At 42.1% G+C, this 18,827-nt stretch overlaps 1 protein-coding gene and 1 pseudogene across 1 annotated transcript in view; both read left to right on the top strand.

The window, feature by feature from the left end:
* LOC137247320 (protein claret segregational-like) overlaps positions 1 to 18,192 on the top strand; it is a 30,944-nt pseudogene extending 12,752 nt beyond the window's left edge.
* Positions 1 to 18,827, top strand: part of Ptp52F (Protein tyrosine phosphatase 52F) — a 2,268,497-nt gene that overhangs the window by 847,425 nt on the left and 1,402,245 nt on the right. The window lies entirely within an intron of this gene.

Genomic DNA, 18,827 nt, shown 5'->3' with positions numbered 1-18,827 from the left:
CGTTTTAAAATCGAAATCATTAGTTGGAGACATGTGGCCAAGTTCCACATATTCCTTTATAAATTCCAAGTACATGCTCTTTAAAGTAATAAGCGACGTTCAAAGGAGAAAAAACGCAGTTTTGCAATTATATGAAATTCTTCGGTTATACAGCCATCAGCATGACTTCCGTAAAATACATATCACTACCACCATTCTGAACTCCACTAACACGCATCATAGGACGGTGCTAGTGCAGCTTGACTTGTTTTGATACAGCCAACCTCAACTGGTTCGTTCCTTCTCTGTTAAATAGATAGATAATTTATTGAGGATTGCACTGCGACCATTGGTCTATTGTACCCTCACCTACTTCACAGCACCTCATCCAAGCCGAATACCTTGATGAACCCTAGCTGTTCTCTTGGCATGAGGGATTTAATATGGGAATGTTCTGGCCATGGTGAGCCAATAAAATTAGCCATGCGTCTTGATATTGCGTCACATTCCAGGAGGATATGGTCCGCCGTCTCCACTGATCGATCACAAAATCGGCATGTGTTATTCCGTTAGTTTTTAGCTTTATATATTTGTACGTATTTTCTTTAAACTTTATTCCAAATTATAATGTATTGAAGTGATAAATTTTAAAGTGATATATGTATATATATACATACTTTTTATATACATGAAATATAATGAATAAAATTAATTTGATCATATTCAAGTAATTTTTCAATCCGACTAGGACTAGTATATTAACTGGTAGGATGCTGATGGAAATATCGACTAGTATGTCACCTGGTGTTACACTGATGCATAGACTGAGTAGTGCCAACTGGTATGTTGATGTTGATGTTGAAGGAGGAAAGGCTTTATGCACTGACCGGGATATTTAAGCATCACCGCGAGACTCTCCGAGTGTAGGTCTCCCTTCTTCCATGAAGGCCTACCCACTAAAACCAAACCTCCCACGGCCCGCGCAAATCCCCGTACCTGGGACCGCGTTTAGCATTACTTCGGGTACGGGTGCGCGCTACGTGAGCTCTATGGCTACTCTCACGCTAATGGGCTAGGCATCCGTCTTCTTGTTTGCTGATAAGTATATCCCTCATATATGTGCTGACCGTATCCCATCTGTCTCTTCGACAGGTCATGTCATTGATCACACTGCCCGGGGATAGGTCGCCAAGTACCTCTTCTACCCTCCTTCGCTGATCGGAGAAGGGCCTGCATTCGTAGAAGGTGTGGCGTACATCGTCTATTTTCCCACAGTAAAGGCTGCTCGGGTTATCAACCTTACCCATTCTGTGTAGGTATTTGCGGAAGTGACCGTTTCCCGTTAGAAACTGGGTCAGGTAAAAGTCTACCTTTCCGTGTGGTCGCTTCAACCATGGATTCAGTTCAGGGATTTGTTCCCTAGTCCACTTTCCTACGATGCTGTTCCTCCACTGATCTTGCCAGCGTCGGATCGATTCTTCTCGCGCCTGCATGGCAACAGCAGCTCTACTTGCTTGCGATCCGTTGTCGTATGTTGCTTTTCTTTCCTCAGCGGAAAGATATGTCGGTATGGTTTCCGCAACGACCAGGATAGCTTCAGCCGATACCGTGCGGTAAGCCGAAGGTATTCGCAGCGCCCCTCTGCGTTGGACCGAGGTAGGACGACTCGGTTCTTCCGGTATTTCATTGCGTTCGCCCAGATTTCTGCACCATTTAAGAGTATAGAATCCGAGGCTGATGCAAGCAACTTCCTTGTGCATGGCCTTGGGCCACCTGTGTTTGCCATTAATCTACTCAAAAGCGCTATTGTGCGCGCAGCTCTTTCGCAAGCTCCTCTTATGTGGTCCGAGAAGTTGAGTTTGCTCTCTAACCTCACTCCCAGATATTTCGTTGAAGCGAGTGTTTCTATTGGCTGGTCCCCAACCATCATGTTCCTGGTAGTGGGAATACGTGTCTTTGTGAGGATGACTATCTCCGTTTTTGCTGTTGCTAACTGGAGACCGTGTTCAGCCATCCACCTATTTACATTACGCATGGCCTGGTTTAATTTTAGCTGTGCCAGCTCGTAGCTTGGTGCTGTTATCACAGCGGCCACGTCGTCTGCAAAGGCGAAGAGGAGGTGCTTTCTGGCATGTCTAATCGAAGAAGACTGTCGTAAGTTATATTCCAGAGATCGGGACTTAGTACCGAACCCTGGGCTGCTACACCTGTTATTTTTACCTTTTTTTGACCATGAGTGGTTTCATATATTACATACCTGTCTCTTAAGTAGTCCCTTAAAATTTCTAACAAATATTGCGGTAATTTGAAAGTGCTTTCTTGTGCCTCAAGCATGTCCTCCCACGTAGCTGAGTTAAAAGCGTTTTTAACGTCCAGCGTGACCAGCAACACTAAAGGTCTTGCTCTGTGGCACGCTGTATCGGCTTTCTTGACTGCGTCTATAACTTTTGCTGTGGCATCGAATGTGGAGTGCCCCTCCGAAAACCATGCTGTCTGGGACACAGTCCTCTGCCGTCCTGTAACGCTCTGGTGAGGCGTTGCTTCAGGAGACTCTCCACCAAATTCCCTGCTATGCCCAACATACATAGGGGACGGTAGGATGATGGAGAGTTGGGATCTCCTTTCTCTTTTGGAATGAGAACCAGTCGTGCTGTCTTCCATATGGTGGGGAAAGCTCTTTCTTCGAAACATTTGTTGTACATGTGCAACATAAATTCTGGGCAGTTATTTGCAGCTAGTCTTATTGCCTCCGCGGGAATTCCGTCGGGCCCAGGTGCTTTCCTAGGTTTCGCACGGCAGTTTTAAGCTCTTCTTCTTGGAATGGATCCACGTTGCGGTCTTCGTGGGTAACGTACCCATCCTCCCTAGGCAGTTGGGTGGTGAACAGGACATCCACAATATTCCTTATTTGGTTCTCGTCCATCAGCTGGCTTGGCGAACGGAACTTCTTCATTACTATCTTGTATCCCTGCCCCAGGGCCTCGATCAACTTCCTCGTAAAGCGCTTTCAAGCGCGTAAGCCTGCTTTGCTTAATGGCAGTACTGCGAGCTTTCTTCGATCCTTTGTACGCTTCCGACTTTTCTAGAGCCTCAGGCCTGCCGCGCGCGCGGATTACTAGCCTTCGCATCCTGTGGCATATTTTCCGCAGCTCCGCGATTTCGCTGTTCCATTAGTATAACTGCCTTTTACCCCTCCACACTCCTCTCCGTGGCATAGGGAGATTGCAAGCGTGGCGAAAACAGCTCATTGTCTTTTATACCGTCTCTTCCGTCGCACTGGAGTTGTAGATTATCCATCGGGAATCCGCCAGTACTGATGCGGAGAACGTGGCAGAGTCGACCTTGGATGCGTCTCATGCTATTGTTCTGCGTGGCCCGTTCGGAATCTGCCTCTGAACGGAATCGTTTAGGTGGAAATTGATGTAGTTGTGATCGCTGCCAGTCAGATCCTCTATGACTCTCCATCCAGCAGCAGTCAGCAGCAGGCCTTCTAACACTAGTGTTACATCGGGGATCGAGTATCCAAAGCCTGGCCGTCGGTATGTAGGGGTCGTACCAGTGTAAAGGACGTTCAAACCGAGCCTGGCTGCCATATCAAGGACTAACCTACCACGGGTGTTAGTCTGCGGCATTCCCCATTCGACGGCTCTTGCGTTAAAGTCTCCCGCCACAATCAGGTTACTAGTTAAGTCCCTCAGGTCGCCTTCAATAAGTTCAAGCTTGTCCCTGAACGTTTGAATGGGATCATTCGGGGACAAGTAGCAGCTCACTTTGTGGTATTATTCGTAGTTAGGCGGACGTAGCCTTGTCCGGCAATACGATTCACAATATTGGCATTTGCATATGCCATCCAGATTGCGGCGGTGCCAGTGCCAATCATTTCGGATTCTATAAGATTCGTCGATGATAACGCAGTTAGATTTATGGTCTAAGAGCAACTGTTGTAGTAGCTGATCAGTAAGCCTTCTCCGGCTTAGGTTGCCTTGGATAAAACTAATCACTATTGAGTTGAGATTTTGGCCTTTGCAACAGCAAGTGCCGCTCTGAAAATGCTGCATGCTCCAGATCCAGGGACATGATCGAGCTTCAGTTTATTACACAGGTAACATTTTGGAGCTGAGGTACAGGCCGAAGCTTTGTGGCCGCTTTGCCCACATTTCCAGCAGGCGTTACTCCTGTCTGAAACTTTGCATTCAGCCTTCCGGTGTCCGTAGCCGAGACACCTAAAGCAGAGTTGCACTTCTGTACGCTGTCTGATTCGGCACTGTATCCATCCGATAGGAATTTTACCTCTTTTGAGTAGGACGTTGCCAATATTTTCTTCCACTTCGACAACCGCCATTCTCTGTTCTCTTTGGTTTGCTGCGAACACAGACACACGAAGAGGTCTAGTAATTTCTTCTTCTCCGACCTCGCTTCTTATTGCGTCTTGGATTTCTGTTTCGGTTGTGAGACAGTCAATGCCAAGTACTTCCAACTTCATCCGCTTGGAAAGCTGTTGTGCTTCACCGGCCTCTCCTACTGCACTACCTATAGCTGCTCTGAAGGCCGTGTGGTCACTGCAGCGCGCCGTTTCAATCAGTACGTTACCAGATTTGGTTTTTCGTACTGATCGTACCACCGTACCTGTGTCATTAGGGTGGAGCTGGCCACGTATGTCCCCTAGTACCTAGGCATAGATTTTGCCTTCTAGAGGTTTTACTACAAAAGTTGCTGCTTGTCTCCTCTTTATTGCCCGTTTTTGAAATTTAGGAGCTTGGATGGGGGTTGCCTGCTTGGCTGGCTGGACCCGCTGTTTCAGCATCCGGCACGCTACATTGGACCAAGAGTCACCTTGTGAAAGCATATTTGTTCTTTCATCTCGTTTCTTTTCGGCTTCCAAGTCCTCCGAATGGAAATCTGAGCTCGTTCGTGCCCTCTTGTTTTTTCGGCCCAATTCTCTACTCTCATATACATTTAGGGCCCTTACCGATCCCATGCAGCTTAACGCTTCTTCGAGAAGAGCCATAGCGGTTTTTGTTTCCTTGGGAACGGTCTTCTGTTTGAGAGCGGTTTCCTGCATCTCGCGCAGCACTGATACCGCGTACTCCAGCAGCTCGTCCTGGCTCTTCCTTTCAAGGCTTGTGTATGAGAGTGAGCCTCTTAGCAGATTCGCACGTATCTTCTTCCCAACAGCGCGTTGTGCGAAGACACTGGGTGAGCTAACCGGCGCTTTTTCCCTTACAGTAGCAGGTGTTGACTGGCTGGGGTTGTCGCACAGCTGTGTTTTCGCCACCGATATCCTTTCCGCCGATTCGATGCCTTGGGTCGGCATTACCGAAAAGGTCGCTTTAGCGGGGGTTGTTAAAACCGGCGATCTCAGCACTTTAGTGCTCTTCTTGAACACCGCTTTATCGCCTCTTTCTTTCTCGCTTTCTTTTCTTTTATCTGCGTTTGTTGTTTTTATTTTGTTGCTCATTTGCTCTATTGGGTCTCCGCTCCAAACCGCTATCTCCGCACGATGTGCAGTCGCCGTCTTCAATTTCCGTGGTTATCGTTGCAAAGGCAGGGAGACCACGCGTGGATTGACACAGGTCCTTATGGGAGTCTGTGTACAGAGCCAGAATGCAGCGTTAGTCAGGAGTCGTCTCAACTGAGCCTGCACCACCAACTTAATGGCGACGTACTTCGAACGTACTTGAACGCCTGCCAAGGTTTTAACGAGACGGAGACGGTGACGATATTAACTTACCAGCCGTTTCGGCAAGGTGTCACCCTTGCTTATTAAGGTAGTAGCCTATCGTCATCGCGAGCCCGTAGCAATCATTTCATAATCATATTTCCAGTTCTGGTCAACAGGATCTTACTGGTCTCGATCCTGTGGATGCTTGATAGGGTATATTAGGGCGGCATCCTATCGCCCTTCCACCTTACTTACTTACTTACTTAATTGGCGCTTAACCGTCTAAACGGTTATGGCCGTCCAACAAGGCTCGCCAGTCGCTCCTTCGCTCCGCCAACCGGCGCCAATTGGTCACACCAAGGGAGTTTAAATCGTTTTCCACCTGGTCCTTCCAACGGAGTGGGGGCCGCCCTCTACCTCTGCTTCCATAGGCGGGTTCCGATAGAAACACTTTCTTGGCCGGAGCATCATCTTTCATTCGCATAACATGGCCTAGCCAGCGCAGCCACTGCGCTTTAATTCGCTGGACTATGTTGATGTCTGCGTATAGCTCGTACAGCTCATCATTAAATATACTTCGGTACTCGCCATCGCCAACGCGTAGGGTCCATAAATCTTTCGAAGAACTTTTCTCTCGAACACTCCCAAAGCCGCTTCATCTGCTGTTGTCATGGTCCATGCTTCTGCCCCATATAGCAGGACGGGTACGATAAGTGACTTGTAGAGTACGATTTTCGTTCGCCGAGAGAGGACTTTACTTTTCAATTGCCTACCTAGTCCAAAGTAGCATTTATTGGCAAGATTGATTCTTCGCTGGATTTCAGTGCTGATGTTGTTGCTAGTGTTGATGCTGGTTCCCAAATAAACGAAGTCTTTTACTATTTCGAAATTATGGCTGCCAACAGTAGCGTGGTTGCCAAGGCGCATATGCGCTGACTCTTTGCTCGATGACAGCAGGTACTTCGTTTTGTCATCATTCACCATCAAACCCATTTTTACCGCTTCCTTTTCCAGCTTGGAGTAAGCAGAACTAACAGCGCGTGTGTTTAGGCCGATCATATCAATGTCATCAGCATATGCCAGTAATTGCACGCTTTTATAGTATATTGTTCCAGTGCGGTTAAGTTCTGCAGCTAGTATAATTTTCACCAGCATCAAATTAAAGAAATCGCACGATAGGGGGTCACCCTGTCTGAAACTCCGTTTAGTTTCGAACGGCTCGGAGAGGTCCTTCCCAATTCTGACTGAGCTGATGGTGTTGCTCAACGTCATTTTGCACAACCGTATAAGTTTTGCGGGGAAACCAAATTCAGACATAGCGGCATATAGGCAGCTCCTTTTCGTGCTGTCAAAGGCGGCTTTAAAGTCGACGAAGAGGTGATGTGTGTCGATTCTCTTTTCACGGGTTTTTTCCAAGATTTGGCGCATTGTGAAAATCTGGTCGATGGTAGATTTACCAGGTCTGAAGCCGCACTGATAAGGTCCAATCAGCCGGTTCACGGTGTGCTTCAATCTTTCGCACAATACACTTGAAAGGACCTTATATGCGATATTAAGAAGGCTGATTCCACGATAGTTGGTGCATTTTGCAGTATCCCCCTTCTTGTGGACTGGGCAAAGAACACTTAGATTCCAACCGTCGGGCATGCTTTCGTCCGCCCATATTTTGCTAAGAAGCTGCTGCATGCGCCTTACCAACTCCTCGCTGCCGAACTTGAATAGCTCCGCAGGCAATCCATCAGCGCCCACGGCCTTGTTGTTTTTCAATCTGGTTATTGCTATTCTAACTTCGTCATAATCGGGCGGGGGGACATATATTCCATCATCATCGATTGCAGGATCGGGTTCTTCATCTCTGCGCGGTGAATTGCTGCCTCCATTTAGGAGAGCAGAGAAGTGTTCCCTCCATAATCTAAGCACTCTCTGGACATCAGTTACAAGGTCGCCGTTTTCGTTCCTACAGGAGTTTGCCCCGGTCATAAAACCTTCCGTCTGTCGCCGTATTTTTTGGTAGAATTTTCGGGTGTTATTCCTGGTGGCTAGCAGCTCAAGCTCCTCGCACTCACGCCTTTCTGCTTCTGCTTTTTTCTTCCTGAAAAGGCGTCTCGCTTCCCTTTTCAACTCACGATAGCGTTCACACACTCCTCTTGTCGCGCTCGCTTTTAACGTAGCCCTGTAGGCAGCGTCTTTTCATTCGGTTGCAACGCGGCATTCTTCATCATACCAGTTGTTTTTTCGTGGCCGCTGGTAACCAATTTTTTCCTCGGCGGCGGTACGAAGTGCTTTGGAGATATGCTCCCACTGCTCCTGTATTCCTTCAGGATGAGTTATGCCCTCAGAGAGCAGGTGTGAGAGTCGAGTTGCGAAATCATTGGCAGTCTGTTGTGATTGAAGCTTTTCGACGTCTAGCTTTCCTTGTGTTTTTTGTTCCTTGTTTTAGCTTGTTTTTAGCCCTTAGAGCAACACATTCCAATTTTTCCACTGGATTGCTTGTTTTGGTTCGCCCCGAGTACTTAATTTACTCAATACCTCCCGTCTTTTGGGAAGCGTTCCTCTATCCACCACCTGAGGAGGCGCTCGGTAGGGGACCGACACCCCCGCGGTATGTTGAATACACTAACTACACCTTTTCCAGTTTAATTTCAAAAATTGCAATTCAAGTTCAGTAAATTACAATTCAAGTTCAGAATTTCCAATTCAAATTTACAATTCAAGTTCAGAAATTTACAACTCAAGTTCAGATTTTTCAATTCAAGCTCAGATTTTTAAATTCAAGCTCAGAAAATTACAACTCAAGTTCAGAGTTTTCATTCCAAGTTCAGAAAATTACAATTCAAGTCCAGAAAATTGCATTTCAAATATCAATTGATTTAAGCGAGTTAAGATGTCCAATGCTTTTTTAACAGATAGTAGGCCTTCATATCTTTGAATCAGATTATTAGCGCTAACATTTACCATGTTACATACTTTAATTACAATTGCATGATAGAAAAAATTCCTGACAAATTTTATGAACTTGAATTGTAATTTTCTGAACTAAAATTGGAATTTTTGAACTTGAATTGTAACTTTCTGAATTTGAATTGTAAATTTCTGAATTTAGATTGGAATTCCTGTACTTGAGTTGTACTTGAATTGGAAACTCTGAACCTGAACTGTAAATTTCTGAACTTGAATTTTAAATTTCTGAATTTAAATTGGAAATTCTGAACTTGAATTGTAATATTCTGAACTTAAACTGGAAAAGGTGTAGTATGTCAATTTGTATGATATTGATGTATATAATAACTAGTATGCCATCCTGTAAAATGCTGGGACAAAGGCTGACTAGTATGCTAATTGGTATGATACTGATGTATATAAAAGTAGTATGCCATCTGGTATAATACTGGCGCAAAGGCTGACTAGTATGTTAATTGGTATGACCCTGATGGTTATGCTGACTAGTATGGCATCTGGTACGATGTTGGTGTTGTGAATTGGTATGATGCTGATGCAGAGACTGGCAATTGATATTTCCCAGGACATCGCCGTGTTAAAAATACCATTTGCTAATATGGAAAAATTACAGTTTGAAAACACCGCAGCAGTGAACAACTGGAATGCTGAAGATAAAGTTGCAGCTCTATTCGTAGCACTGAAGGGGCCAGCAGCCGAAATCCTACAGACGATTCCCGAAGGAGAGCGGAATAACTATGAAGCATAGATGGCTGTTGTAGAACGACGATACGGAACCGAATACAAGATATATCAAATTGAGTTGCAAAACGGCTACCAAAAAGTGAATGAGACTCTGCAGGAGTTTTCGTCGGATGTAGAAAGGCTGGCCGCTCTAGCAAATGCGGACGCACCCGTGGAATACACCGAGAGGGTAAAAATCCAGAGTTTCATAAATGGCACACGAGACGTGGAAACGAAACGAGCTACATATGCTAATCCAAAACTAACATTTGGTGAAACGGTATCGCATGCACTGACTCAGGAAACAGCTCACTTTTGCGTAAGCCGCATACAAAGCTCATGGCGTGGAAGTGGAAAGGCCAGACTGGGTAGACACAATTTTGGAAGCATTAACAGGGAAGCAGAAGAAAAACGATGGTACCGTCAAATGCTTTAAGTTTGGAAAGACAGGGCATATTGCACGTTATTGCAGTACCAACCCAAATAGTTCCAACTTGGCTGGTTGTAAACGCAAAGCTGGAGGAGATAAACAAGAGCGAGTCAGATGTAAAGATCGAGAGCTAGCTCCAGCTATTGAATTTCCTGTGATATCTATCTCGCAAGTTGGAAGAAAATCGAGCAGTCTTATCGTCAGAGGAAATGTGGATGGAAAGAAGGGTGTACTGACTGTAGATACGGGCGCATCTTCCTTCTTTCATCCGATCTGATTTGGTCAACAGAAGAGTAAAGCCGTTACCCGGAGCAAGATTGCGTACGGTCACTGGCAATTATAACCAAGTCCAGAAGAAGTGGTATGTGAGGTCTTAATTGGAAAGGTCACGATCATACAAAAATTATTTGTGGCGGAAATTGTTGATGAAGTCATATTGGGAGTGGACTTCTTAGTTGACCATGACATCCGTATTACATGCAAAGAAGGAATATGCGCTATAAGAACAAGGATGTACCACTCAACTTCAGTTTGGAGAAAGCAGTAAGCGAGTGCTGGTGGAGGCGATTCGACAAAGACCACCAAAGTCAAAGGCAGTCGATCGGGCAAAGGTAGATGGAACGAATGGGCCAAACAAAGCAAAATCAAAGATACCTGTGAAAGAAACACTGTCATTTACAAACCCAAATGGACGCACTAAAACGGAGAAAAAATTTCCCTGAAAGAACGCAAGGGTAGTATCAAAGCAGGGCCCATTACTGCTGTGAACCGTCAAGGCGATACTAACAATCCATTCAGAACAAGCTCTGCGAAGTAGTTCATTGGCCACACAACAGAGTGTGAGGGAACCATCCAGGAAAATTAATAGTAGGATGAAACACAGGTACGACAAGAACAATAATTCGGAAGGTTTCCTAGAAGGAGATTTGGTACTGCTATACAACCCTCACCGGCGGAAAGGTGTTCCACTAAAAATTTTGGTGCAGTTGGGAAGGTCCGAACAAAGTTGTGAAGAGGATCAATACCATTGAAAAACCACGAAATAGAAGTGTGTTTCATTTGGAGAGTATAGGTGCGGTTAGATCGAGCGATTTGTCTGATCGGGACGATCAGACTTAGGTGGAGGGCAGTGTGCCGAATATTCACATCACTAAGTGATACTAGCATCCCTAATTCGATACTAAGCAGCCACTTGTATCTACGTAAAGAAATCAATCATAATTTACATATGTATATACAAGGCAGCAGAGAGATACTCACCATCAGCCGAAGTAGAACTCACATATGCACACGCATATGGCTATGAGAGAGACTACAAACTACAAATATACATGTACATATATAGCTGGTAACCAAGCATGAAGTTCGCGAATTTACTAGACTGTAGAAGAAATGGGTGGTCGCGCCAGCAGAGAGTATAAAAGCAGCGAAAGCTGAGGTGTAATCAATCAGCTTTGATTTAAGCACGCTATTGGTTGTGAAGTATAAGTGTTATTGTGAAGTACTTTCAAAGTAGTCTAATAAACAATTTTGCATTATTGAATATTGGAGTTATTTATTCAACAGTTTAGCAATTCTAACCTTAGCAGAAGGCTTGTAGTAAGGGGAATTTCGCTAAATTCGTTGCAACATACACATATATCATACCAACTAGTTCGTCTATTCAATATCAACATACCAGTTGGCATACTCCTCAGTCTATGCATCATTGTAACAGCAGTTGACATGCTAGTCGATATTTGATCAGTATCCTACTATTTAATATACAAGACCTATTCGGAATGAAAAATTTCTTGAAATTAGCTCAAATTCATATTATTCATTATATTTCATATATATAACAAGGAAGGAAGGCTAAGTTCGGGTGTAACCGAACATTACATATGAAAGGAAAATGAACCTAGGGTAACCCTGGAATGTGTTTGTTTGACATGGGTATCAAATGAAAGGTATTAAAAGGTGTTTTAAAAGGGAGTGGGCCTTAGTACTATAAGTGGACGCCATTTAGAGATCTCGCCAAAAAGGTGGACCAGGGGTGACTCTAGAATGTGTTTGTACGATATGGGTATCAAATTAAAGGTGTTAATGAGTATGTTAAAAGGGAGTGAGCCTTAGTTCTATAGGTGAACGCCTTTTCGAGATATCACCATAGAGGCGGTGAAAGACATTTACCGATTGCGCAGGGAATTTACCTAATTCGACTAGAAAAATTAAATGCGACCGCACGATTTGGGAGACAAAGTAAGAGATCGATTTCATTACCGGAAATGAACAGAGACTTTTTGACAGTTTCATAGTACATGGTTTCATTTTGACATTAATGATATTTCAATTTTACTTATACTATTTTCACACACATGGCTTATTGAATAATAAAGGCATTTTTCTACATTAAGACGCTTATTGAGCTCAATCTTCCATACAAGATTCGAATCTATAATTATTTCATTAGTGTCTAACCAAATGCCTAATGAAATTAAAAGCTCAGTGCAACTCTGCTGGAAGCGTTCAGTTTCTTAGTTTTTTGTGTGTTCAGTGCTTAAAAATGTCATTTGTCAAAGTAATTGTCATTGTGTGTCATATAGCATTGTCATTTTATTCGCTTGACATTTCATCCTTCATACTAATCGAGCAGCTACTTATGTGTGAAAGCAAAAAATTTACGGTTTCATTAGAAGGTGAAATGAGATCATTAAGTTTCTGTGTGAAAACAGTATAAACCTTCCAATGTTCTCCCTAAATTGATATTCATATACATACTTACATAAATTAATTCAAAATTATATTCTTATATATGTACATATGTATATATGAATGTGTATATATTACGCTTCCAAACAGCTTCCTACTCAAAAGGCTTATCAATTTATTTTGTTTTAATTTAAAAATATAATTTAGCTTAAATGGCTTAATGCCGCAAAAGTTTTATTCAAGAAAAAAAATTTAAAAAAAGGATTCCAGTTTCCGTTGCGATGTTGCTTTTGTCAATACATCTGCTGGTATCTCGTTCGTCTTTAAATAAATCAGTTTGACTAACTTTTGCATGACTTGCTGGTGAATAAATTTGACCTTTATGTCAATATATTTTGTTCGCGATAAATATGCATTATTACAAACAAATTTTATTGCGCCTTGGTTGTCGCAATGAAGGTAAATCGTCTTTGAAGAATTTGGAAATATTTCTCTCTCCAGTTGTTTCAAGCAAGTGGTTTCTTGAACGGCTAAGGTCGTTGCCATGAACTCAGCTTCATAACACGCTTCCATAAAGATTCATTCACATTACACGACGCGACATGTACCGGCACCAGCACGACACGTTCTGACAAAATATTCTTTCCATTTATTCTTATGGAACCATGCACATTTAGCGACAGTTGTACTACACGACCCGAGACGACACGACCAAGTTGACCAACTAGGCAAAAATGCCACATCGTGCTGGTCCACTGTCGCTAGGTGTGTGTTACCTCGCGGCACTTCTACGACATTTTCAAATATATATTTACAAATATATCGGTTGACGAAGAGCAGTTAATTTTGCAAATAAGCAATTTCCCTGAACTTTATGATCTAAAGAATGAACGCTATATGAATATGCAGCGCAAAAATAATATTTGTGCACAAATAGGAAGTGAAATTGGGGCAGATGGTAGTAATTTAAATACAAACAAGTAAGGAAGGCTAAGTTCTGGTGTAACCGAACATTACATACTCAGTTGAGAGCTATGGAGACAAAATAAGGGAAATCACCATGTAGGAAAATGAACCTTGGGTAACCCTGGAATGTGTTGTTTGTACGATATGGGTATCAAATGAAAGGTGTTAATGAGTATTTTAAAAGGGAGTTGGCCTTAATTCTATAGGCGGACGTCTTTTCGAGATATCGCCATAAAGGTGGACCAGGGGTGACTCTAGAATTTGTTTGTACGATATGGGTATCAAATGAAAGGTGCTAATGAGTATTTTAAAAGGGAGTGGGCCTTAGTTCTATAGGTGGACGCCTTTTAGAGATATCGCCATAAAGGTGGACCAAGGGTCACACTAGAATTTATTTGTACGATATGGGTATCAAATGAAAGGTGTTAATGACTAGTTTAAAATGGAGTGGGCCTTAGCTCTATAGGTGGACGCCTTTTCGGGATATCGTTATAAAGGTGGACCAGGGGTGACTCTAGAATTTAGTTGTACGATATGGGTATCAAATGAAAGGTGCTAATGAGAATTTTAAAAGGGAGTGGGCCTTAGTTCTATAGGTGGACGCATTTTCGAGATATCGACATAAAGGTGGACCAGGGGTGACTCTAGAATTTGTTTGTATGACATGGGTATCAAATGAAAGGTGTTAATGAGTATTTTAAAAGGGAGTGGGCCTTAGCTCTATAGGTGGACGCATTTTCGAGATATCGCCATAAAGGTGGTCCAGGGGTGACTCTAGAATTTGTTTGTACGATATGGGTATCAAATGAAAGGTGTTAATGAGTATTTTAAAAGGGAGTGGGCCTTAATTCTATAGGCGGACGTCTTTTCGAGATATCGCCATAAAGGTGGACCAGGGGTGACTCTAGAATTTGTTTGTACGATATGGGTATCAAATGAAAGGTGCTAATGAGTATTTTAAAAGGCAGTGGGCCTTAGTTCTATAGGTGGACGCCTTTTAGAGATATCGCCATAAAGGTGGACCAAGGGTCACACTAGAATTTGTTTGTACGATATGGGTATCAAATGAAAGGTGTTAATGACTAGTTTAAAATGGAGTGGGCCTTAGCTCTATAGGTGGGCGCCTTTTCGGGATATCGTTATAAAGGTGAACCAGGGTTGACTCTAGAATGCGTTTGTACATTATGAGTATCAAACGAAAGGTGATAATGAGTATTTTAAAAGGGAGTGGACATTAGTTCTATATTTCGATATATCGCCATAAGGGGGACCAGGGGTGACTCTATAATGTGTTTGTACAATATGGGTGTCAAATTAAAGGTATTAATAAGAATTTTAAAAGGGATTTGTGGTAGTTGTATATGTGGAGGCGTTTTCGAGATTTCGACCAAAATGTGGACCAGGGTGACCCAGAACATAATCTGTCGGATACCGCTAATTTATTTATATATGTAATACCCCGAACAGTATTCCTGCCATGATCCTAAGGGCTTTCGATTTCGCCCTGCAGAACTTTTTCATTTTCTTCTACTTAATATGGTAAGTGTCACCCATTTTACAAAGTTTTTTTCTAAAGTTATATTTTGCGTGAATAAACCAATGCAATTACAATTTTTCATCCCTTATTTCGTATTTGGTATAGAATTATGGCATTTTTTTCATTTTTCGTATTTTTCGAAATCGAAAAAGTGGGCGTGGTCATAGTCGGATTTCGGCCATTTTTTATACGAATACAAAGTGTGTTCAGATAATTATGTGAACTGAGTTTAGTAAAGATATATCGATTTTTGCTCAAGTTATCGTGTTAATGGCCGAGCGGAAGGACAGACGATCGGGCGTGGTCGTTCTCCGATTTTGCTACTTTTTATTAAGCATACATATAGTAATACAAGTAACGTTCCTGCCAAATTTCATCATGATATCTTCAACGACTGCCAAATTGCAGCTTGCAAAACTTCTAACATTCTTTTAAAAGTGGGCGGTGCCACGCCCATTGTCCAAAATTTTGCTTATTTTCTGTTCTGCGTCATAAGTTCAACCCACGTACCAAGCTTCATCGCTTTATCCGCCTTTGGTAATGAATTATCGCACTTTTTCGATTTTTCGAAATTTTCGATATCGAAAAAGTGGGCGTGGTTATAGTCCGATATCGTTCATTTTAAATGGCGATCTGAGATGAGTGCCCAGGAATCTACATACCAAATTTCTTCAAGATACCTCAAAATTTACTCAAGTTATCGTGTTAACGGGCGGACGGACGGACGGACATGGCTCAATCAAATTTTTTTTCGATACTGATGATTTTGATATATGGAAGTCTATATTTATCTCGATTCCTTTATACCTGTACAACCAACCGTTATCCAATCAAAGTTAATATACTCTGTGAGCTCTGCTCAACTGAGTATAAAAAGCAAGAGACTTTGTGAACCCACATAGTGAAATTATTTGACGCAATTGTACTGCAGCAGGAAGCTAAAGGTTTATCAAAAACGGTTTACAGAAGTGCAATCCGATATTTCTCTTGTAATTGAGGCGCAAATGCTCAATGGTTTCCAAAATAATCCATGAAGTGGTGAAGTAGTTATTTTAATAAACATTTAGTGAACCCCGCAATAAATGCTGAAACACCTGTATTATTTGCCTGTCTATAGATTAAACTCGTACCTATCCACACTCAACACCAACATGCTTAATGTTTGTCTCGCCTGTGAGAATCACCGCACAAATCGCTGGATAATTTTCAGCCTTTGGCGCGTGATTTAACAAATGAACCAACGAAGAGGTATGCAAACAACATTTTATATTTTGAGAACTAATAACTACATTGTAATATACAATTTCCTCTTGAAGAACGTGCCGGATCACTAGACATCGTTCGGTCGCAATATGCATGTTACACTGGCATGGCGCGTGCCAAGCTGCGACGAAGCCGCTCAGTCGTGAAATAAGGGAAATAAGACAAATGAAACGACTAGAAACGACGCTTGCTCCCATACCTGCCAAGACAACACGCTATGCTTATACAGGCGCATCTACAAATGCCACAACACAAATTCATTCTGTATTCAACTCAAATGTTACAGTTAAGAGACCACCACGTATAGCTTCCATCACAGTATCTTCAAAAAGGCAATTACCAACATGACCTCAAATTGGAGCAGGAGCTGCTGGTAGTGGTACCGTACGCGCTGTTATGACGAATACCACGGCGACAACGACAACAGCAACGAAAGCTGCCACCCATATCAAAAAAGCTACACCCAGTAGCGCCAGTTCCTCAATATCAATCACAGGTGCTGGAAAACCAATTAATAAACGTATACCGCCTTATGATTTTAAGGCGCGTTATAATGATTTATTGGATAGACATAAAATTCTTAAAGCAAAATATGAAGAGAAATGTGAGAAATGGGTTCGTTAGATGGATTACCAGAACAGCTTGAAGAACCACAGGATCAGTTATATAAAACCAAAGAAGAACTATAAAACCTTTACACTGAGCGTGATTGTTTAAATCAGCAACTGAAATCCTTAAATTTAAAATTTTATTCCGTTACGGGCTCACTTGTGAAGACTAAGGAAGAATTGGAGTTTATAATGCATGAACATAAGGTCGATATATTTGCATGCAAAGTTGGAATACTTTAAAAATACTCTAATATGTTTTTTTTCTTACAGATTCTAAAAGAAACCCACGATACACTTACTCATGAAGTACTATAGCTACGCGAAAGATCCACACGTTTAACAACCGAAAATGAATTGTTACATGAAGATTTGACTGCCTGCAAGGAGCAACTGTTTCATGCAAACTTGGAACGTAAAGAATTAAATAACACTATAATGGATTTGCGTGGCAATATACGCGTGTTCTGTCGTGTAAGGCCGACATTAGATTTTTAAGAAGATAAAGAAATATGTGGATGGAATTATATTACTGAATTCACAGTTGAAATACAAAAATACGATAAGAATAAAGGTGGAGAGCACACTTTCTCCTTTGATCAAATCTTCCATCCTAATTCAAAACAGGACATTTTCGAGATGGTGTCACCTTTAATACAATGTGCCTTGAATGGTTACAATATTTGTAGATTTGCTTATGGACAAACCGGCAGTGGAAAAACATATACAATGGACGGTGTGCAGACAAATGTTGGAGTGATTCCACGCACAGCCGATTTACTTTTCGATTCCATTAAAAATTATAAACGTCTTCGTTGGGAATATGAAATACGTGTAACATTTTTGGAAATCTATAACGAAGTCTTATATGATTTGCTGAGCAACGAAGAAAGATATGGAAATACGCATGGCTAAACATAATTAGAACGATATATATGTGTCAGATATAGCTCAGGAGACTGTAATCTCTGCTTCACGTTTACGCTATTTGATGCATGTGGCAAAAATGAATCGTGCTACGGCTACAACAGCAGGCAATGAACGTTCATCACGTTCTCATGCTGTTACAAAAATTGATCTTATTGGTTTTCATGCCGAGAAAAATGAGACATCATGCGGAACGATAAATCTTGTAGATTTAGCTGGCTCTTAGTCACCCAAAACTAGTACACGTATGAACGAAGCTAAAAATATAAATCGTTCACTATCGGAGCTCACAAATGTTATATTAGCATTGTTGCAAAAACAGGATCATATACCATATCGCAATTCAAACTTAACGCATTTATTAATGCCTTCATTGGGAGACAATTCAAAAACATTGATGTTTATAAATGTAGCTCCATTTTTAGATTTAGGTTGTTTTTTATTGTAATTTACGTAATTATTATTATTTTTAATAAATTATATAATACTCTCGGGAGAGTAGATACTTCTCAAAATACTCCCAAGTAAATACTCCATAGAGTACACACAAGCAAAGCGAGAACTGCAGTAGGTGATCCTCTAAATAGTCCAATATGCTGATGGAATGGAACATAAAATTGCACGGAGTACTCGCAATTTTTGCAGGGTAGGAGAGGCCCAAATACTCCGGCTCTCACTGTGTTTCTGAGTACTCCATGTAATACCTTCGCGAGAGTAGATACTTCTCAAAATACTCCATAGAGTACAAACAAGCAAATCGAGAACTGCAGTAGGTGATCCTCTAAGTACTCCAATATGCTGAAAATGGAACATAAAATTGCACGAAGTACTCTCGATTTTTGCAGGGTAGGAGAGGACCACATACTCCGGCTCTCACTGTGTTTCTGAGTACTCCATGGAATACCCTCGGGAGAGTAGATATTTCTCAAAATACTCCCAAGTAAATATTCCATAGAGTACTCACAAGAAAAGCCAGAGCTGGAGTAGGTAATCCTTTAGATACTCCAACACGTCAAAAACGGAACACATGATCCAACGATTTGTCAGGACATCGCCATGTAAATTGGACCACATTCTTTACGG

Source organism: Eurosta solidaginis, chromosome 3 (assembly GCF_040869045.1).
Source record: "Eurosta solidaginis isolate ZX-2024a chromosome 3, ASM4086904v1, whole genome shotgun sequence".
In the NCBI taxonomy this organism is placed as follows: domain Eukaryota; kingdom Metazoa; phylum Arthropoda; class Insecta; order Diptera; family Tephritidae; genus Eurosta; species Eurosta solidaginis.
The sequence above is the reverse complement of the archived record's forward strand: the minus strand, read 5'-3'. Positions and strand labels throughout refer to the sequence as shown.